General features: G+C 38.5%; 1 long non-coding RNA gene across 2 annotated transcripts in view; it reads right to left on the bottom strand.

Moving 5' to 3' along the window:
• LOC127542889 (uncharacterized) overlaps positions 1 to 23913 on the bottom strand; it is a 60088-nt gene that overhangs the window by 14787 nt on the left and 21388 nt on the right. The window contains exons 5-6 of one of the 2 annotated variants that reach the window (XR_007948909.1): positions 14144 to 15322; positions 13983 to 14073 (exon numbers count right to left, since the gene is read on the bottom strand). The exons of the other annotated variant lie outside the window; for it this stretch is intronic. This is a non-coding gene — a long non-coding RNA (uncharacterized LOC127542889). The remainder of the gene's footprint in view (positions 1 to 13982; positions 14074 to 14143; positions 15323 to 23913) is intronic. 2 annotated transcript variants of the gene reach the window in all.

Genomic DNA, 23913 nt, shown 5'->3' with positions numbered 1-23913 from the left:
CCAATTCCATAACTCCCAAGTCAAGGAAAACATATTGCAAGAATACAGACAGAAACAATTCAATTATAGTGGAATCACATCAGGATAGCATAAGGTTTATCAGCTTCTACATTAAAGGCCTGGAGGGCTTGGAATATGATATTACAGAGAGCTAGGATTGCAACCAATCATCACCTACCTAGCAAAACTGAATATAATCCTTCAGAGGAAAAGGTGGATATTCAATGAAGTAGAGGATCATCAAGCATTCATAATGAAAAGAATAGAGCTGAGTGGAAAATTTGATTTTCAAATACAGGACTGAAGAAGCATAAGGAGGTAATCAGGAAAGTGATGTCATAAGGGATTTAATAAGGTTTATCTGTTTGCATTTTAAATGGGAAAATGATACTTGTAACTCATTAGACATTCTCATTATTATGGAAGTTAGACATGACATAGGTGTGAGTTGAATTTAGAAGGAGGATTTTTTTTTTAAGATGAAATTAAGGGGTGAGAGAGGAATGAACTGGGAGAAAGGCAAAGGGAGAAGTGGAATGGTGAAAATTATCTGCCATTAAAAAAGAGGCAAGGAAAAAGCTTTTACAGTGGAAGGGAAGAGGGGGAAGAGACAGTGAATGAGTGAACCTTACTCTCATCAGAACTGACCCAAATAGGAAATAACATATATACCCAATAGGGGTACAGAAATCTATCTTATACTTCAGGAAAATAGGAGGGGAATGAGATATGGGCAGGGGGGAGGATGATAAAAGTGAGGGCATATTGGGGGAGGTAATGGTTATGAACAAAACACTTTTGAAAAGGTACAGGGTGAAAGAAGAAAAGAGAATAAATGGGGGAAATAAAATTAGCAATAGTAATTGTAAAATTTTTTTCAAAGCAAGTTTCTCTGATAAAGCCTTATTTCTCAAACATAGAGAGAACTGAGTCAAATTTATTAAAAAATAAGAGCCATGCCCCGATTGATAAATGATCAAAAGATATGATCTGTGTCAAAATGGGCTGTAAATTCATGCATATCCTTTGACCTAACTACATTACTACTAGACATGAATACCAAAAGAGATTCAGAAAAAACAAAAACCAAAAAGGAAAATAATCTATATGTACAAAAAATATTCATAAATGCTCTCTTCTCAGGGAAAAAAAACCCTGGAAATTGAAGAGATGCCCATCAATTAGAAATGGTTCAATAAACTGTTGTATATGTTTCTAATGGAATATTATCATTCTCTGGGACATGATGAGCAGGATGTTCTCAGGTAAAAATAAATCTGGAAAGTCTTCCATGAACAACATGAAATGTAATATATAAAAAAGCAATAGCAATGTTCTGGGATGACCAACTGTAAATAACTTTGCTATTCTCAGTAGTATAATCACCCACAACTACTCTGAAGGACTTTTGATGAAAAATTCTGTCCATATCCAGAGAAGGAAGAAACTGATTATGTCTGAATACAGATTGATACATTCATATTCATTCATTCTCTCTCTCTCTCTCTATCCCTCTCCCTCTCTCTCTCTAATTTAACTTTTCTTGAGGGATTTTATTTTCATTAGGGTGGGAGATATTTTCTTTCACAATTTGGCTTTTATGGAAATGTTTTGAACAACTTCACATGTAGTTTCTTAATTGTGGGTGGGGATAAAGGAGAAAATATAGAACTTAGAAAATTTACAAAACTTGGAAAAAATTATTTTGAATGTAACTGGGGAAAATATTAAATTAATTATTAATTAATTAAAAACAGCAAAAAAAAACCATATTCTACAAACTATTACACCAAAATTTAATAAAATATTTCAGAAGGGAATGAGTTGCTGGAACTATCTCAAAATCTCGGGAGTTCTCACTGTAATCTTAAAATGATTGCTCTTCAGTCTCCTTAATCTGTTAAGATGTTTTAGCAGCTCTACAACTTTGTTTATCTGACTTTATTTTTGTAATTCCAAGTTGGCCAATGTTGAAGTGACAGAAAAAAGTGTTTTGCAGATTTTTCTATTCTTATAACCTTGAAATGCCTAAAGTGGGAGTTAGTTCTTACTGGGATGATTGCTGTAAGTATGAAAGTTCATTAATCTTTCTCTTTGTTCTAAACTATTTGGATCAGCCCTTAAAAGGTTTTCTGGTTGCCACATCTTAAATCTTTCAAGATAATAGAATGAAGCTCACAACACAAACACAAACATGACACAACATTTTACATTTTTTAAAAAAAATTAATCACATTTTGAAAGAAAAATCAGAACAAAAGGAAAAAAATGAGAGAAAAAAACAAAAAAGCGAAAATAGTGTGCAGTGATCTGTACATAGTTCTCTGAACATAGGATTTTCTGTCATGAGTCTTTTAGAAGTTTCTTAGATCATTGTATTATTGCTGGGAATAGCAAGTCTATCAAGGTTGATCACTACAAAATGTTGCTGTTGTGGAATTTTCAATTGAGAGAAGAACCATATGTCTACCTGTGGACCTCCAGAAGAAGCACACTTTTCAAGTGAAAATCTCATGTAGAGAGCACTCAAGGAAAAAAGAGTTCCAAAGAGGGTCCAGGTGAAACCAAATCTTCACACCCACCCCTCCAACCCTGCCAGTGCCATCATCTGTCACACAAAAAATTTGAGAGACAAAGATCTGGGTATGATTTATTAACTTATTAGCCAAGGTGGCAAATGAGCAATAAATTGAGGTCAATGGTTTTTAGCAGTGGTCAAAGTCATCAAGGGAGCATGCCAGGCCACTTTAAATTCAGATTCCTCCTGAATGTATGCTTATCAGTTGGAGAATGGCTGAATAAGTTATGGTATATGAATGCTATGGAATACTATCGTTCCATAAGAAATGACCACCAGGATGACTTCAGAGAGGCCTGGAGAGACATGATGATGTTGAGTGAAATGAGGACGTGGCTCTTTCCAACAATGAGATGATTTAAACCAATTCCACCAGACTTTTGATGGAGAGAACCATTTGCTCCCAGAAAGAGAACTGTTGTCGAAGTGTATAATGATCTCCTGGTTCTGCTCATTTCACTTAGCATCAGTTCAATGTAAGTCTCTCCAAGCCTCTCTGTATTCATCCTGCTGTTCATTTCTTACAGAACAATAATATTCCATAACATTCATATACCACAATTTACCCAGCCATTTTCCAATTGATGGGCATCCATTCATTTTCCAGTTTCTAGCCACTACAAATAGGGCTGCTACAAACATTTTGGCACATACAGGTCCCTTTCCCTTCTTTAGTATTTCTTTGGGATATAAGCCCAATAGAAACACTGCTGGATCAAAGGGTATGCACAATTTGATAATTTTTTGGGCATAATTCCAGATTGCTCCCCAGAATGGTTGGATCCATTCACAACTCCACCAACAAATAATGAATTCTTATCCCAGAAGTTAGGGTCTTTGGGTTTGTCAAACACTAGATTGCTAGAGTTGACTATTCTGTCTTGTGAACCTAACCTTTTCCACTGATCCACTAATCTATTTCTTAGCCAATACCAAAGGGTTTTGGTGACTGCTGCTTTATAATATAATTTTAGATCAGGTACAGCTAGGCCACCTTCATTTGATTTTTTTTTCATTAATTCCCTTGAGATTCTCGACTTTTTATTGTTCCATATGAATTTTGTTGTTATTTTTTCTAGATCATTAAAATATTTTCTTGGAAGTCTGATTGGTATAGCACTAAATAAATAGATTAGTTTAGGGAACTGAGGGTGGATCACAGCATAGAATTTTCTTTTTTTTTTTTTAAATATTTTATTTTATTTTATTTAATAATAACTTTATATTGACAGAATCCATGCCAGGGTAATTTTTTTACAACATTATCCCTTGCACTCATTTCTGTTCCGATTTTTCCCCTCCCTCCCTCCACCCCCTCCCCTAGATGGCAAGCAGTCCTTTACATGTTGGATATGTTGCAGTATATCCTAGATACAATATATGTTTGCAGAACCGAACAGTTCTCTTGTTGCACAGGGAGAATTGGATTCAGAAGGTATAAATAACCCCGGAAGAAAAACAAACATGCAGATAGTTCACATTCGTTTCCTTTCTTTGGAAGAACGAAATTCGAAATTCGTTTTCTTTCTTTGGGTGTAGCTGCTTCTGTCCATCATTTATCAATTGAAACAGAGTTAGATCTCTTTGTCAAAGAAATCCACTTCCATCAGAATACATCCTCATACAATATCATTGTCGAAGTGTATAATGATCTCCTGGTTCTACTCATTTCACTTAGCATCAGTTCATGTAAGTCTCGCCTGTCCTCTCTGTATTCATCCTGCTGGTCATTTCTTACAGAACAATAATATTCCATAACATTCATATACCACAATTTACCCAGCCATTTTCCAATTGATGGGCATCCATTCATTTTCCAGTTTCTAGCCACTACAAACAGGGCGGCCACAAACATTTTGGCACATACAGGTCCTTTTCCCTTTTTTATTGTCTCTTTGGGGTATAAGCCCAATAGAAACACTGCTGGATCAAAGGGTATGTACAGTTTGATAACTTTTTGGGCATAATTCCAGATTGCTCTCCAGAATGGTTGGATTTGTTCACAACTCCACCAACAATGCATCAGTGTCCCAGTTTTCCCGCATCCCCTACAACATTCATCATTATTTTTTCCTTCATCTTAGCCAATCTGACAGGTGTGTAGTGGTATCTCAGAGTTGTCTTAATTTGCATTTCTCTGATCAATAATGATTTGGAACACTCTTTCATATGAGTGGTAATAGTTTCAATTTCATCCTCTGAAAATTGTCTGTTCATATCCTTTGACCATTTATCAATTGGAGAATGGCTTGATTTCTTATAAATTTGAGTCAGTTCTCTATATATTTTGGAAATGAGGCCTTTATCAGAACCTTTAACTGTGAAAATGTTTTCCCAGTTTGTTGCTTCCCTTCTAATCTTGTTTGCATTAGTTTTATTTGTACAAAGGCTTTTTAATTTGATGTAATCGAAATTTTCTATTCTGTGATCAGTAATGGTCTCTAGTTCATCTTTGGTCACAAATTTCTTTCTCCTCCACAAGTCTGAGAGATAAACTATTCTATGTTCCTCTAATTTATTTATAATCTCGTTCTTTATGCCTAGGTCATAGACCCATTTTGATCTTATCTTGGTATATGGTGTTAAGTGTGGGTCCATGCCTAATTTCTGCCATACTAATTTCCAATTATCCCAGCAGTTTTTATCAAATAATGAATTCTTTTCCCAGAAGTTAGGGGCTTTGGGTTTGTCAAACACTAGATTGCTATAATTGACTATTCTGTCTTGTGAGCCTAGCCTTTTCCACTGATCCACTAATCTATTTCTTAGCCAATACCAAATGGTTTTGGTGACTGCTGCTTTATAATATAATTTTAGATCAGGTACAGCTAGGCCACCTTCATTTGATTTTTTTTTCATTAATTCCCTTGAGATTCTCGACTTTTTATTGTTCCATATGAATTTTGTTGTTATTTTTTCTAGATCAATAAAATATTTTCTTGGAAGTCTGATTGGTATAGCACTAAATAAATAGATTAGTTTAGGGAGTATTGTCATCTTTATTATGTTCGCTCGGCCGATCCAAGAGCACTTAATATTTTTCCAATTATTTAAGTCTGACTTTATTTGTGTGGAGACTTTTTTATAATTTTGCTCATATAATTCCTGACTTTCCTTTGGTAGATAGATTCCCAAATATTTTATGGTATCAACAGTTATTCTGAATGGAATTTCTCTTTGTATCTCTTGCTGTTGGGTTTTGTTGGTGATGTATAAAAATGCTGAGGATTTATGGGGATTTATTTTGTAGCCAGCTACTTTGCTAAAATTATGAATTATTTCCAATAGCTTTTTGGTAGAATCTCTGGGGTTCTCTAGGTATACCATCATATCATCTGCAAAGAGTGATAGTTTGGTTTCCTCATTGCCTACTCTAATTCCTTTTATATCTTTCTCGACTCTTATTGCCGAGGCTAGTGTTTCTAATACGATATTAAATAATAATGGTGATAGTGGGCAACCTTGCTTCACTCCAGATCTTACTGGGAAAGGTTCCAGTTTTTCCCCATTGCATATGATGCTTACTGATGGTTTTAAATATATGCTCCTGACTATTTTAAGGAAAAGTCCATTTATTCCTATGCTCTCAAGTGTTTTTATTAGGAATGGATGTTGGATTTTATCAAATGCTTTTTCTGCATCTATTGAGATGATCATGTGGTTTTTGTTTGTTTGGTTATTGATATAGTCAATTATGCTAATAGTTTTCCTAATATTGAACCAGCCCTGCATTCCTGGTATAAATCCTACTTGGTCATAGTGTATTATCCTGGTGACAATTTTCTGTAATCTTTTTGCTAATATTTTATTTAAGATTTTAGCATCAATATTCATTAGGGAGATTGGTCTATAATTTTCTTTCTCTGTTTTCAGCCTACCTGGTTTAGGTATCAGTACCATGTCTGTGTCATAAAAGGAGTTTGGTAGGACTCCTTCAATCCCTATTTTTTCAAATAGTTTATATAACATTGGAGTTAATTGTTCTTTAAATGTTTGGTAGAATTCACATGTAAATCCATCTGGTCCTGGGGATTTTTTCTTAGGGAGTTGATTGATAGTTTGTTCTATTTCTTTTTCTGAGATGGGACTGTTTAGGATATTTACTTCTTCCTCTGTTAGTTTGGGCAAGCTGTATTTTTGGAGGTATTTTTCTATTTCATTTAAGTTGTCGAATTTATTGGCATAAAGTTGGGCAAAGTAACTCCTAATTATTGCTCTAATTTCCTCTTCGTTAGTGGTGAGTTCTCCCTTTTCATTTTTAAGACTAACAATTTGATTTTCCTCTTTCCTTTTTTTAATCAGATTTACTAAGGGTTTGTCTATTTTGTTGGTTTTTTCATAGAACCAACTCTTAGTTTTATTAATTAATTCAATAGTTTTTTTACTTTCAATTTTATTGATCTCACCTTTTATTTTTAGAATTTCAAGTTTAGTGTTTGACTGGGGGTTTTTAATTTGTTCCTTTTCTAGCATTTTTAATTGCAAACCCAATTCATTGACCTTCTCTTTCTCTATTTTATACAAATAGGCCTCTAGAGATATGAAATTTCCCCTTATTACCGCTTTGGCTGCATCCCATACATTTTGGTATGATGTCTCATTATTATCGTTTTCTTGGGTGAAGTTATTAATTATGTCTATGATTTGCTGTTTCACCCAATCATTCTTTAGTATGAGATTATTTAGTTTCCATTTATTTTTTGGTCTACTTCCCCCTGCTTTTTTGTTGAATGTAATTTTCATTGCATCGTGGTCTGAAAAGGATGCATTTACTATTTCTGCCTTACTACATTTGAGTTTGAGGTTTTTATGTCCTAATATATGGTCAATTTTTGTATAGGTTCCATGAACTGCTGAAAAGAAAGTGTATTCCTTTCTGTCTCCATTACCTTTTCTCCAGAGATCTATCATATCTAATTTTTCTAGTATTCTATTTACCTCTTTGACTTCTTTCTTATTTATTTTGTGGTTTGATTTATCTAATTCTGAGAGTGCAAGGTTAAGATCTCCCACTATTATAGTTTTACTGTCTATTTCTTCTTGCAGTTTCTCTTAGTTTCTCTTATGCTACCCCACTTGGTGCATATATGTTTAATATAGATAGTGCTTCATTATCCATGCTACCCTTTAGCAAGATATAGTGTCCTTCCTTATCTCTTTTAATTAGATCAATTTTTGCTTTAGCTTGATCTGAGATCAGGATGGCTACCCCTGCTTTTTTGACTTCACCTGAAGCATAGTAGATTTTGCTCCAACCTTTTACCTTTAACCTGCATGTATCTCCCCGCTTCAGGTGTGTTTCCTGTAAACAACATATTGTAGGATTCTGGCTTTTAATCCATTCTGCTAACCGCTTCCTCTTTATGGGGGAGTTTACCCCGTTCACGTTTATGGTTAGAATGACCAATTCTGTATTACTTGCCATCTTGTTAACCCCGGTTTATGCTTTCCTCCCTTCTTTCCCCTTTCCCCCCCTTCCCAGTATTAAGCTTGTGAGCACCACTTGCTTCTCACAGCCCTCCCTTTTTAGTATCCCTCCCCCCGCCTTAGAGTTCCTCCCCCTATCTTACCCCTTTCCCTCCCAGTTCCCGTATTCCCTTCCGCTTAGCTTATTCCTTCCTTTTCACTTTTCCCTTCTCACTTTTCAATGAGGTGGGAGAAGTTTCACCATAGATTGAATATGTCTTAAGATTTTTCACTTAAAGCCAATTCTGAAGGCAGTAAGATACCCACTATATTCATCCCCCTCCATTCTTTCTCTCAGATATAATAGGTTTCCTATGCCTCTTCATGAGATGTACTACCCCCACTTTACCCTTTTTCTGGTACAATGTCCTTTCCACATCAATTTCTAGAACAAGGTATACATGTATTCTTTATACATCTATATAGTCAAAATATAGTTCCCAAGATTAATCTTTACCTTTTTAGATTTCTCTTGAGTTCTATATTTGTAGATCAAACTTTTTGTTAAGTTCTGGTTTTTTCATCAGAAATAGATGAAATTCGCTTACTTCGTTGAATGTCCATCTTCTTCCCTGGAAAAAGATGCTCATTCTCGCTGGGTAAGTTATTTTTGGTTGCATACCAAGTTCCTTAGCCTTTCGGAATATCATATTCCAGGCCCTTCGATCTTTTAATGTGGATGCTGCCAGATCCTGGGTGATCCTTATTGTGGCTCCTTGATACTTGAATTGGGTTTTTCTAGCCGCTTGCAATATTTTTTCCTTCATCTGAGGGTTCTGGCATTTGGCCACTATATTCCTTGGTGTTTTGATTTTAGGATCCCTTTCAGTGGGTGATCGATGAATCCTTTCGATGTTTATTTTTTCCTCTGTTCCTATGACTTCTGGGCAGTTCTCTTTGATAATTTCCTGGAAAATAGTGTCCAGGCTCTTTTTTTCATCATGTTTTTCTGGGAGTCCAATGATTCTCAGATTGTCTCTCCTGGATCTGTTTTCCAGGTCTGTTGTCTTCCCCAGAAGGTATTTCACATTTTTCTCCATTGTTTGATTTTTTTGGATTTGCTTGACTGATTCTTCTTGTCTCCTCGAGTCATTCAATTCCACTTGTTCAATTCTGATTTTCAGTGAAGTATTCTCTTCACTCACTTTTTTAAAATCTTTTTCTAATTGTCCAATTGAGTTCTTTTGTTCTGTGGAATTTTTTTTCCATTTCGCCAATTTTGTTTTTTAGAGAGCTGTTTTCTGTTTCCAGTTCACTAATCCTATTTTTCATGGATTTTACTTCTTTATCCACTCTCTCTTTAACTGACTTCTCCAGGCTCTTTTGCCAAGCCTCCCTCTCCTTTTCCCATTTTTCTTCTAGCTCCCTTGTGAGAGCCTTTTTAATCACTTCTATGAGGTTCATCTGTGCTGAGGAACAGATGCTCTCCTCCTTTGGGGATTCACCTGGGGACTGCCTGTTTTTAGTCTCCTCAGGATTTAGAGTCTGCTCTCTATCTGTATAGAAGCTGTCAAGGGTTAAAGTCCTCTTCAGCTTCTTGCTCATTCTGTCTATTAATCAGAGACAAACTACCAAAGAAAAACAGAAAAAACTGGAGTCTTTCTTTGGGGGGGTGCTGGGTGTGTTATCGAGCTTCCTCTACAGACTGCAGGGGGCAGCAGTGAGGCACTAGCAGGACTGTGCTGCACCTGCGCTCTGAGATCCCAAAGCGTGCTGAGTCACTGTGGGGGGGGAAGGGGGGACGGCCAGGTCCTGAGAGACTCCAGCTGTTTGGGTTTGTATTCTTCAGCCCCAGTGTTTTTAGCTTCTCTGCTGGGCTGCTGACTTGCTGCAGGTTCCAAACCTGTAGCGAAGCTCTCCCCGCAGAGATGGCTGCGATCACTCCCCACCCCCTCTCCAGTCTGCTCCCGTGCTCTCACTGCCGCTGCCCGCTGCCTGCGCCTGATCTAAAACCGCCCCAGCCCTCCAGTAAAGACAGACCTTTCTTGGCAGATCTCAAGGATGGCTTCTCTTGGTAACTATATGTGGGTTTTTTTCAGTCAAGCATTGATTCAGAGGCTTGTAATGAAATGGATAGTGAGAGAAAGCGTGGAGCTTATGCAGCTGTGAGCCTCCTCTCCGCCATCTTAACCGGCATAGTCCCATTTTAGAAAAAGAAATAGAACAAGCTATTAAACAACTCCCTAAGAAAAAATCCCCAGAACCAGATGGATTTACATGTGAATTCTACCAAACATTTAAGAACCATTAATTCCAATACTATACAACCTATTTGAAAAAATAGGGAAAGAAGGAGTCCTACCAAATTCCTTTTATGACACAGATATGTTGCTGAAACTTAAACCACTTAGGATGAAAATAGAGAAAGAAAATTATAGACAAATTACCCTAATGAATATTGATGCAAAAAATCTTAAATAAAATATCATCAAAGAGATTACAGTTATCTCCAGGATAATACACCAGAATTTATACCAGGAATACAGGGCTGGTTCAATATTAGGAAAACTATTAGCACAATTGACTATATCAATAACCAAATTAACAAAAATTATATGATCATCTCAATAGATGCAGAAAAAGCATTTGATAAAATCCAGCAACCATTCCTATTAAAAACACTGGAGAGTATAGGAATAAATGGACTTTTCCTTAAAATAGTCAGTAGTATCTATTTAAAACCATCAGCAAGCATCATATGTAATGGGGATAAACTGGAACCCTTCCCAATAAGATCAGGGGTGAAACAAGGTTGCCCACTATCACCGTTACTATTTAATATTGTATTAGAAATGCTAGCTTTGGCAATAAAAGAAAAGAATATTAAGGGATTAGAGTAGGTAATGAGGAAACCAAATCATCACTCTTTGCAGATGATACGATGGTATACTTACAGCATCCTGGAGAATCAACTAAAAAACTACTAGAAACAATTCACAGCTTTAGCAAAGTGGCAGGATACAAAATAAGTAGACATAAATCATTAGCATTTTTATATATTACCAACAAAATCCAACAGCAAGAGATAGAAAGAGAAAATCCATTTTAAATCATTATCGATAATATAAAATATTTGGGAATCTACCTGCCAAAGCAAAAGCAAGAAATATATGAGCGCAACTACAAAACACTTTCCACACGAATAAAGTCAGATCTAATCAATTGGAAAAATATCAAGTGCTCATGGATAGGCTGAGCTAATATAATAAAAATGACAATATTACCTAAATTAATCTACTTAGTCAGTGCCATATTAATCAAATGCTGAAGAAAGTATTTTATAGATCTAGAATAAGTAATAACAAACATTATCTGGAAGAACAAAAGGTCAAGAATTTCAAGGGAATTAATGAAAAAAATGGAAATGAAGGTGGCCTAGTTGTAACAGACCTAAAACTATATTATAAAGCAGTGGTCATCAAAACCATTTGATACTGGTAAAGAAATAGAGAAGCTAATCAGTGGACTACATTAAGTTCACAGGACAAAATAGTTAATGACTATAGCAATCTAGTGTTCGACAAACTCTAAGATATCCAGCTTTTGGGATAAGAACTCACTATTTGATAAAAACTGATAGGAAAACTGGAAATTAGTATGGAAGAAATTAGGCATTGACCCACATCTAACACTGTATACCAAAATAAGGTCTAAATGGGTTCATGATTTAGACATAAAGATAGATATTATAAGGAAATTAGAAAAAACAAAAAATAGTTTATGTAGAGAGGCAGAACTCTGGAGAAGCATACTTGAAACAAGGTGTTAACTCAGAAGAAAGGAACCTATATGTGCAAAAATGTTTGTGGCAGCCCTTTTTGTAGTGGCAAGAAACTGGAAACTGAGTGGATGCCCATCAATTGGAGAATGGCTGAATAAATTATGGTATATGAGTTATATGGAATATTATTGTTATTAATGACCAGCAGGATGATTTCAGAGAGGCCTGGACTTACATGAACTGATGCTGAAAGAAATGAGCAGATTCAGATCATTGTACACGGCAACAGAAAGATTATAGATGATCAATTATGTGCCTCTTTTCAACAATGAGATGATTCAGACCAGTTCCAATGATCCTGTGATGATGAGAGCCATCTGTACGCAGAGAGAGGACCGTAGGAACTGAGTGTGGATCAAAAGATAATATTCTCACTCTTTTTATTGTTTGTTTTTTTGCATTTTATTTTCTTTTTCATTTTTTGTCTTTTTGATTTGATTTTCTTGTGCAAGATAATTGTATAAATGTGTGTGCATATATTGGATTAAACATATATTTTACAATGTTCAATATATATTGGATTACTTGCTATCTAGGGAAAGGGGTAGAGAGAAGGGAGATTGGAACACAGGGTTTTGCAAAGGTTTATGCTGAAAAATTATCTGTGCATATATTTTGAAAATTAAAAACTTTAATAAAGACAACAATAATATGGACTCTGAAATAACAAATATGCACAAAATGGTACAACATCCAAATTCTTAGAAAAGAAATCAAGTGAGCTGCAGGAAGAGAGAAATAGCAAAATACAACCTTTCCCTTTCAGAATTAGATAAACTGAAACATAAAATAAAGAAAAAAATGAGGTGATTAGAATTTTAGAAAAGATAGATTACAGTCCTAGAGAGAAAAGTAAATGGGGATAGAAAGGAATATACCTTTGACACCTCTGATTTTTTCTCTCTCACTATCATTCTTGCAATTCAAAGGCTGTCTGAATAGTCCAAAATTCCTGATTCTTGAATGAAAAATTTAAAAAGAAGACAAACCTCAAAACTAAGTCATTAATTATTAATAAAGGAGAAATAATCCTAAGGTTTGTATGTGGAAAATCAGAAGCCCAAGTGGATGGAGTATGATGGATGGCCACTTTGGGCCTCAAGGAAAGAATAAAATGAAAGGGAAACTATACCTGAAGGATGAGGTTGAATTCTAAATATTAAAAGCTCTCATTGGGGGGTGAATGAAGATTGGCTGTTTGGGATAATCTCCAAGATCCAAGTCCTTTGTGGAACTCCCCACTAGGGGTTGAGGGAAGTTATAGGATGAAATTAGAGCAGAGATTTTGGATGGAAAACTGAACATACAGGAAAAAATTTGGTGGGAAATATATGTTGGAAGAATTAGGTCGCTGGATAAAGTCTAGCCACTGTTGTGACTAAGCAAGGAGAAAAGGGGAAGGGATTGTATGGGTACTAGCTCACTTCAATCACTAACAAGTAGTATATATAGCAATAAAGTCCTATCAGTTTTCTCCAAAACAAAGAATTCCAGGGGACTAATATGGCAATCCATGGAAAAATTCAAGAGATTTTTCTCCCTTACAAGCAATGGGTGGCTTTTTTGAATCACAGGCAAAGGAATGGAATACCTACTCACTCAAGACACAGAGGAAAAGACCAGGAAGAAGAATCAAAGGAAAAATGCGAATTGACATTCTGAATCCAAGTATTTCAGCTGCTCTGTTTGCATCCTTACTTGTCATCATCACTGAAGCCAAGTCAACGCTAGCTGCTCGACAAGGTAATGAAACACCATTCCATCTGAGCCTTAACTTCTTGAAAGAGGTAGACCCCTAGCAAAGTCATGTCTGATTTCAACTTGAGAATCTTCCAGGAAAAGCACAGCAGGCAGTTTCTGGTGAAATTAAGTCTGATAGCCCACTAGAGAACCTTGCAGGAAAAGAACATATTGAGCTGTGGTGCCTTTGTACATGGAGTACATTTGTACGTTGTAAAATGGACATTAGTGACTTAATTTACATTGGAAAGACAGGGGTAAAATTTACAGAAGGGTATACATTTATCTGATTGGTTTTCAAAAAATTTGAAAATAATTGCTTGACAATGGCGTCGAAAAGGAAGCCGAATTGCACATCTTAAGAATATAGTGGACGATGGATCATGAACGGAAACACAGAAACATCTGAGCACTCACCAGAGTATAAGAGAAGCCTGAGTAGGCTGCTGCCTGGTTCCCATAGACTGGCCATTGGACCCCATCCACCAGTGTGACATATAGCCTTGACCTAATGAAATAAAATGCTTAGGGAGAAAAAAAAAGAAAAATTGCATTGCAATGAGTGAACAATGACTTACCTACAATAGGAAGTTGCACCCCGACAAAGCTGTTGGATTACAGCCCACTGGAAGAATATAGAACAACCAAATGGAAAACACCAAAAAATCACCGACGATCATGTCTGTTGGGAGAGTTGCTTTCTCCTTCGCACTGGTTGAAATACTGGACCTCACCAATGGATTCTCCTCAGGACTTTAGGTAATCAAAGGAGCGGTTGAATCGCTTTGCATCTAGCATTTTCTTGAAGGTGATGCTGGCTGCATTTAAGATTACTCAGAAGGCATGGAATATTTGAGATGCAGAAACAGGATCTCAGGCAAAGTGTTGCAAGCAGATCCTGGTTCCTTACCTTCTCCAGATGAAGTCTCCAGAAAGACGTAGCATAAGATCATTTCCTTGAAATAAGGGAGTAATTATACATATTCTCCTGAAAGTGCCCATATTTGGGGATGGAAAACAGCAGGGACAGCAGAAATGGGGCTCCAAGCCCAATTTGAGGGAGACAGCCATACTGACTCAAAATGGCTCTCCTTTATTATGATCTTCACATGCTTTCTTAAACAGACTTTAGAGGCAGAGACGGGATCTCAGAGGAAGAGCTCCAAGATCATTATTGCCTCTCTTCACATGAAGACTCCTGATGAGCCCAGCATAAGATCAATTCATCGACACAACTGAGGAGTTTGTTGATACGAGTGGCGTTCAAAGGCCGAAGGTCAAGGAAAGAATACACCTTGAAAGGCAGAAAGCCATGCTTTAAGCCCATTCTGTGGTGGCCAGATATAATGATTAAGAATATATGCAGGAAACATATCCAACATATATAGGACAGCTTGCTATCTAGGGGAGGGGGTGGAGGGAAGGAGGGGAAAAATCGGAACAGAAACGAGTGCAAGGGATAATGTTGTAAAAAAAAATTACCCTGGCATGGATTCGGTCAATATAATTATTATTAAATAAAAATTTAAAAAAAAAAGAATATATGCAGGAATGGCTCTTCTTTGATCCTGATCTTCATAATCTCCAAGAAATAACCATTTCTACAGCTCTGCTTTGTTTCCATATTGTGAACACCACGGAAGCCAAGTCAATGCTAGCGGCTCAGCAAACTTCGGAAATGGCATCCCATTTAAACCTCACCTTTTTCAAAGAGGAATTCCCTGGTGAAATCGGGTCCAATTGCCCACTGCAGAACCCTGCAGAAAAACCACCCATAGATCAGTGGTGCATTCGGACATGGAGAGAGCTACATGGATCCGACTGACATAATTTACATTGGAAAGAGAGGGAACACATTTCCAGAAGGAAGTACATTGGTCTGATTGGATTTAAAAAAATTTTGGAAAAAAAAGCTGGACAACACCATTGAAAAGGAAGCTGAGCTGCAAATCTTAACAGGATGTTGGACATGAAAGAAACATCTGAGCACTCACCACAGCATAAGAGAAGCCTGAGTAGGCTGCTGCCTGGTTCCCATAGACTGGCCATTGGACTCCATCCATCAGTGTGACATATAGCCTTGACCTAATGAAATAAAATGCTTAGGGAGCAAAAAAAAGAAAAATTGCATTGCAATGAGTGATTAATGATTAATGACTTACCTTACAATGGGAAGTTGCACCCTGACAAACCTGTTGGATTACAGCCTATTGGAAGAATACAGAACAACCAAACGGAAAACACCAAGAAAATCACCGAGGATCATGACTGTTGGGAGAGTTGCTTTCTCCTTCGCACTGGTCAAAATATTGGACGTTACCAATAGATTCACCTCAGGACTTTAGGTAATCAAAGGAGCGGTTGAATTGCTTTGCATCTAGCATTTTCTTGAAGGTGATGCTGGCTGCATTTAAGATTACTCAGAAGGCATGGGATATTTGAGCTGTAGAAACAGGGTCTCAGGCAAAGAGCTGCAAGCAGATCCTGGTTCCTTACCTTCTCCAGATGAAATCTCCAGACGGATGTAGCATAAGATCATTTCACCGACACAAGCAAATGGTTGTACGTATTCTACTAAAAGTGCCCATCTTTGGGGCAGGAAAGCAGCGTGAATGTCAGAAATGACTGTCCAAGCCCATTTGGAGTGAGCCAGCCATACTGACTAAAGAGGTATACAAGAATTACTGTTTTAATCATGATCATCACATGCGCTACCAAAAATATTTTAGATGCAGGAACAGGTTCTCAGAGGAAGAGCCGCAAGCAGACCACGGTTGCCTATCTTCACATGAAGACTCCTGATGACCGTAACACAGGATCAATTCATCGACAGAACTGAGGAGTTGGTTGACACAAGCGGGGTCCAAATGCCCATGGCCAAGGAAGAAAGACACCATGATTGGCAGAAATGGTGCTTCAAGCCCATTCTGTGGGGGGCAACCAGGCTGACTAATGATACGAGCAGGAATGGCTCTTTCTGATTTTGATCTTCACAAGCTCTAGGAAGCAATAATTTCAATTCTCTGCTTTGGTTCCATATTGTCATCATCATGGAAGCCAAGTCAATGCTAGCTGCTCAGCAAATTTCAGAGATAGGACACCATCTGATGCTCCACTGCTTCAAGGAGGCAGTTTCTGGTGGTGAAATTAAGTCTGATTGCCCACTAGAGAACCTTCCCGGAAAAGAACATATTGATCTGTGGTGCCTTTGTACATGGAGTACATTTGTACGTTGTAAAATGGACATTAGTGACTTGATTTACATTGGAAAGACAGGGGTAAAATTTACAGAAGGGTATACATTTATCTGATTGGTTTTCAAAAAATTTGAAAACAATTGCTTGACAATGGCGTCGAAAAGGAAGCCGAATTGCTCATCTTAAGAATATAGTGGACGATGGATCATGAACGGAAACACAGAAACATCTGAGCACTCACCAGAGTATAAGAGAAGCCTGAGTAGGCTGCTGCGTGGTTCCCATAGACTGGCCATTGGACCCCATCCACCAGTGTGACATATAGCCTTGACCTAATGAAATAAAATGCTTAGGGAGGAAAAAAAAGAAAAATTGCATTGCAATGAGTGAACAATGACTTACCTACAATAGGAAGTTGCACCCCGACAAAGCTGTTGGATTACAGCCCACTGGAAGAATATAGAACAACCAAATGGAAAACACCAAAAAATCACCGACGATCATGTCTGTTGGGAGAGTTGCTTTCTCCTTCGCACTGGTTGAAATACTGGACCTCACCAATGGATTCTCCTCAGGACTTTAGGTAATCAAAGGAGCGGTTGAATCGCTTTGCATCTAGCATTTTCTTGAAGGTGATGCTGGCTGCATTTAAGATTACTCAGAAGGCATGGAATATTTGAGATGCAGAAACAGGATCTCAGGCAAAGTGCTGCAAGCAGATCCTGGTTCCTTACCTTCTCCAGATGAAGTCTCCAGAAAGACGTAGCATAAGATCATTTCCTTGAAATAAGGGAGTAATTATACATATTCTCCTGAAAGTGCCCATATTTGGGGATGGAAAACAGCAGGGACAGCAGAAATGGGGCTCCAAGCCCAATTTGAGGGAGACAGCCATACTGACTCAAAATGGCTCTCCTTTATTATGATCTTCACATGCTTTCTTAAACAGACTTTAGAGGCAGAGACGGATCTCAGAGGAAGAGCTCCAAGATCATTATTGCCTCTCTTCACATGAAGACTCCTGATGAGCCCAGCATAAGATCAATTCATCGACACAACTGAGGAGTTTGTTGATACGAGTGGCGTTCAAAGGCCGAAGGTCAAGGAAAGAATACACCTTGAAAGGCAGAAAGCCATGCTTTAAGCCCATTCTGTGGTGGCCAGATATAATGATTAAGAATATATGCAGGAAACATATCCAACATATATAGGACAGCTTGCCATCTAGGGGAGGGGGTGGAGGGAGGGAGGGGAAAAATCGGAACAGAAACGAGTGCAAGGGATAATGTTGTAAAAAAAAATTACCCTGGCATGGATTCTGTCAATATAATTATTATTAAATAAAAATTTAAAAAAAAAGAATATATGCAGGAATGGCTCTTCTGTGATCCTGATCTTCATAATCTCCAAGAAATAACCATTTCTACAGCTCTGCTTTGTTTCCATATTGTGAACACCACGGAAGCCAAGTCAATGCTAGCGGCTCAGCAAACTTCGGAAATGGCATCCCATTTAAACCTCACCTTTTTCAAAGAGGAATTCCCTGGTGAAATCGGGTCCAATTGCCCACTGCAGAACCCTGCAGAAAAACCACCCATAGATCAGTGGTGCATTCGGACATGGAGAGAGCTACATGGATCCGACTGACATAATTTACATTGGAAAGAGAGGGAACACATTTCCAGAAGGAAGTACATTGGTCTGATTGGATTTCAAAAATTTTGGAAAAAAAAGCTGGACAACACCATTGAAAAGGAAGCTGAGCTGCAAATCTTAACAGGATGTTGGACATGAAAGAAACATCTGAGCACTCACCACAGCATAAGAGAAGCCTGAGTAGGCTGCTGCCTGGTTCCCATAGACTGGCCATTGGACTCCATCCATCAGTGTGACATATAGCCTTGACCTAATGAAATAAAATGCTTAGGGAACAAAAAAAAAGAAAAATTGCATTGCAATGAGTGATTAATGATTAATGACTTACCTTACAATGGAAGTTGCACCCTGACAAACCTGTTGGATTACAGCCTATTGGAAGAATACAGAACAACCAAACGGAAAACACCAAGAAAATCACCGAGGATCATGACTGTTGGGAGAGTTGCTTTCTCCTTCGCACTGGTCAAAATATTGGACCTTACCAATAGATTCACCTCAGGACTTTAGGTAATCAAAGGAGCGGTTGAATTGCTTTGCATCTAGCATTTTCTTGAAGGTGATGCTGGCTGCATTTAAGATTACTCAGAAGGCATGGGATATTTGAGCTGTAGAAACAGGGTCTCAGGCAAAGAGCTGCAAGCAGATCCTGGTTCCTTACCTTCTCCAGATGAAATCTCCAGACGGATGTAGCATAAGATCATTTCACCGACACAAGCAAATGGTTGTACGTATTCTACTAAAAGTGCCCATCTTTGGGGCAGGAAAGCAGCGTGAATGTCAGAAATGACTGTCCAAGCCCATTTGGAGTGAGCCAGCCATACTGACTAAAGAGGTATACAAGAATTACTGTTTTAATCATGATCATCACATGCTCTACCAAAAATATTTTAGATGCAGGAACAGGTTCTCAGAGGAAGAGCCGCAAGCAGACCACGGTTGCCTATCTTCACATGAAGACTCCTGATGACCGTAACACAGGATCAATTCATCGACAGAACTGAGGAGTTGGTTGACACAAGCGGGGTCCAAATGCCCATGGCCAAGGAAGAAAGACACCATGAATGGCAGAAATAGTGCTTCAAGCCCATTCTGTGGGGGGGCAACCAGGCTGACTAATGATACGAGCAGGAATGGCTCTTTCTGATTTTGATCTTCACAAGCTCTAGGAAGCAATAATTTCAATTCTCTGCTTTGGTTCCATATTGTCATCATCATGGAAGCCAAGTCAATGCTAGCTGCTCAGCAAATTTCAGAGATAGGACACCATCTGATGCTCCACTGCTTCAAGGAGGCAGTTTCTGGTGAAATTAAGTCTGATTGCCCACTAGAGAACCTTCCGGAAAAGAACATATTGATCTGTGGTGCCTTTGTACATGGAGTACATTTGTACGTTGTAAAATGGACATTAGTGACTTGATTTACATTGGAAAGACAAGGGTAAAATTTACAGAAGGGTATACATTTATCTGATTGGTTTTCAAAAAATTTGAAAACAATTGCTTGACAATGGCGTCGAAAAGGAAGCCGAATTGCTCATCTTAAGAATATAGTGGACGATGGATCATGAACGGAAACACAGAAACATCTGAGCACTCACCAGAGTATAAGAGAAGCCTGAGTAGGCTGCTGCGTGGTTCCCATAGACTGGTCATTGGACCCCATCCACCAGTGTGACATATAGCCTTGACCTAATGAAATAAAATGCTTAGGGAGGAAAAAAAAGAAAAATTGCATTGCAATGAGTGAACAATGACTTACCTACAATAGGAAGTTGCACCCCGACAAAGCTGTTGGATTACAGCCCACTGGAAGAATATAGAACAACCAAATGGAAAACACCAAAAAATCACCGACGATCATGTCTGTTGGGAGAGTTGCTTTCTCCTTCGCACTGGTTGAAATACTGGACCTCACCAATGGATTCTCCTCAGGACTTTAGGTAATCAAAGGAGCGGTTGAATCGCTTTGCATCTAGCATTTTCTTGAAGGTGATGCTGGCTGCATTTAAGATTACTCAGAAGGCATGGAATATTTGAGATGCAGAAACAGGATCTCAGGCAAAGTGCTGCAAGCAGATCCTGGTTCCTTACCTTCTCCAGATGAAGTCTCCAGAAAGACGTAGCATAAGATCATTTCCTTGAAATAAGGGAGTAATTATACATATTCTCCTGAAAGTGCCCATATTTGGGGATGGAAAACAGCAGGGACAGCAGAAATGGGGCTCCAAGCCAATTTGAGGGAGACAGCCATACTGACTCAAAATGGCTCTCCTTTATTATGATCTTCACATGCTTTCTTAAACAGACTTTAGAGGCAGAGACGGGATCTCAGAGGAAGAGCTCCAAGATCATTATTGCCTCTCTTCACATGAAGACTCCTGATGAGCCCAGCATAAGATCAATTCATCGACACAACTGAGGAGTTTGTTGATACGAGTGGCGTTCAAAGGCCGAAGGTCAAGGAAAGAATACACCTTGAAAGGCAGAAAGCCATGCTTTAAGCCCATTCTGTGGTGGCCAGATATAATGATTAAGAATATATGCAGGAAACATATCCAACATATATAGGACAGCTTGCCATCTAGGGGAGGGGGTGGAGGGAGGGAGGGGAAAAATCGGAACAGAAACGAGTGCAAGGGATAATGTTGTAAAAAAAAATTACCCTGGCATGGATTCTGTCAATATAATTATTATTAAATAAAAATTTAAAAAAAAAAAGAATATATGCAGGAATGGCTCTTCTGTGATCCTGATCTTCATAATCTCCAAGAAATAACCATTTCTACAGCTCTGCTTTGTTTCCATATTGTGAACACCACGGAAGCCAAGTCAATGCTAGCGGCTCAGCAAACTTCGGAAATGGCATCCCATTTAAACCTCACCTTTTTCAAAGAGGAATTCCCTGGTGAAATCGGGTCCAATTGCCCACTGCAGAACCCTGCAGAAAAACCACCCATAGATCAGTGGTGCATTCGGACATGGAGAGAGCTACATGGATCCGACTGACATAATTTACATTGGAAAGAGAGGGAACACATTTCCAGAAGGAAGTACATTGGTCTGATTGGATTTCAAAAATTTTGGAAAAAAAAGCTGGACAACACCATTGAAAAGGAAGCTGAGCTGCAAATCTTAACAGGATGTTGGACATGAAAGAAACATCTGAGCACTCACCACAGCATAAGAGAAGCCTGAGTAGGCTGCTGCCTGGTTCCCATAGACTGGCCATTGGACTCCATCCATCAGTGTGACATATAGCCTTGACCTAATGAAATAAAATGCTTAGGGAACAAAAAAAAAGAAAAATTGCATTGCAATGAGTGATTAATGATTAATGACTTACCTTACAATGGGAAGTTGCACCCTGACAAACCTGTTGGATTACAGCCTATTGGAAGAATACAGAACAACCAAACGGAAAACACCAAGAAAATCACCGAGGATCATGACTGTTGGGAGAGTTGCTTTCTCCTTCGCACTGGTCAAAATATTGGACTTTAGGTAATCAAAGGAGCGGTTGAATTGCTTTGCATCTAGCATTTTCTTGAAGGTGATGCTGGCTGCATTTAAGATTACTCAGAAGGCATGGATATTTGAGCTGTAGAAACAGGGTCTCAGGCAAAGAGCTGCAAGCAGATCCTGGTTCCTTACCTTCTCCAGATGAAATCTCCAGACGGATGTAGCATAAGATCATTTCACCGACACAAGCAAATGGTTGTACGTATTCTACTAAAAGTGCCCATCTTTGGGGCAGGAAAGCAGCGTGAATGTCAGAAATGACTGTCCAAGCCCATTTGGAGTGAGCCAGCCATACTGACTAAAGAGGTATACAAGAATTACTGTTTTAATCATGATCATCACATGCTCTACCAAAAATATTTTAGATGCAGGAACAGGTTCTCAGAGGAAGAGCCGCAAGCAGACCACGGTTGCCTATCTTCACATGAAGACTCCTGATGACCGTAACACAGGATCAATTCATCGACAGAACTGAGGAGTTGGTTGACACAAGCGGGGTCCAAATGCCCATGGCCAAGGAAGAAAGACACCATGAATGGCAGAAATGGTGCTTCAAGCCCATTCTGTGGGGGGGCAACCAGGCTGACTAATGATATGAGCAGGAATGGCTCTTTCTGATTTTGATCTTCACAAGCTCTAGGAAGCAATAATTTCAATTCTCTGCTTTGGTTCCATATTGTCATCATCATGGAAGCCAAGTCAATGCTAGCTGCTCAGCAAATTTCAGAGATAGGACACCATCTGATGCTCCACTGCTTCAAGGAGGCAGTTTCTGGTGAAATTAAGTCTGATTGCCCACTAGAGAACCTTCCCGGAAAAGAACATATTGATCTGTGGTGCCTTTGTACATGGAGTACATTTGTACGTTGTAAAATGGACATTAGTGACTTGATTTACATTGGAAAGACAGGGGTAAAATTTACAGAAGGGTATACATTTATCTGATTGGTTTTCAAAAAATTTGAAAACAATTGCTTGACAATGGCGTCGAAAAGGAAGCCGAATTGCTCATCTTAAGAATATAGTGGACGATGGATCATGAACGGAAACACAGAAACATCTGAGCACTCACCAGAGTATAAGAGAAGCCTGAGTAGGCTGCTGCGTGGTCCCATAGACTGGTCATTGGACCCCATCCACCAGTGTGACATATAGCCTTGACCTAATGAAATAAAATGCTTAGGGAGGAAAAAAAAAGAAAAATTGCATTGCAATGAGTGAACAATGACTTACCTACAATAGGAAGTTGCACCCCGACAAAGCTGTTGGATTACAGCCCACTGGAAGAATATAGAACAACCAAATGGAAAACACCAAAAAATCACCGACGATCATGTCTGTTGGGAGAGTTGCTTTCTCCTTCGCACTGGTTGAAATACTGGACCTCACCAATGGATTCTCCTCAGGACTTTAGGTAATCAAAGGAGCGGTTGAATCGCTTTGCATCTAGCATTTTCTTGAAGGTGATGCTGGCTGCATTTAAGATTACTCAGAAGGCATGGAATATTTGAGATGCAGAAACAGGATCTCAGGCAAAGTGCTGCAAGCAGATCCTGGTTCCTTACCTTCTCCAGATGAAGTCTCCAGAAAGACGTAGCATAAGATCATTTCCTTGAAATAAGGGAGTAATTATACATATTCTCCTGAAAGTGCCCATATTTGGGGATGGAAAACAGCAGGGACAGCAGAAATGGGGCTCCAAGCCCAATTTGAGGGAGACAGCCATACTGACTCAAAATGGCTCTCCTTTATTATGATCTTCACATGCTTTCTTAAACAGACTTTAGAGGCAGAGACGGATCTCAGAGGAAGAGCTCCAAGATCATTATTGCCTCTCTTCACATGAAGACTCCTGATGAGCCCAGCATAAGATCAATTCATCGACACAACTGAGGAGTTTGTTGATACGAGTGGCGTTCAAAGGCCGAAGGTCAAGGAAAGAATACACCTTGAAAGGCAGAAAGCCATGCTTTA

This window comes from Antechinus flavipes, chromosome X (genome assembly GCF_016432865.1).
Source record: "Antechinus flavipes isolate AdamAnt ecotype Samford, QLD, Australia chromosome X, AdamAnt_v2, whole genome shotgun sequence".
NCBI lineage: Eukaryota > Metazoa > Chordata > Mammalia > Dasyuromorphia > Dasyuridae > Antechinus > Antechinus flavipes.
Note: the sequence above shows the minus strand (reverse complement) of the source record. Positions and strands in the feature narration are given on the sequence as shown.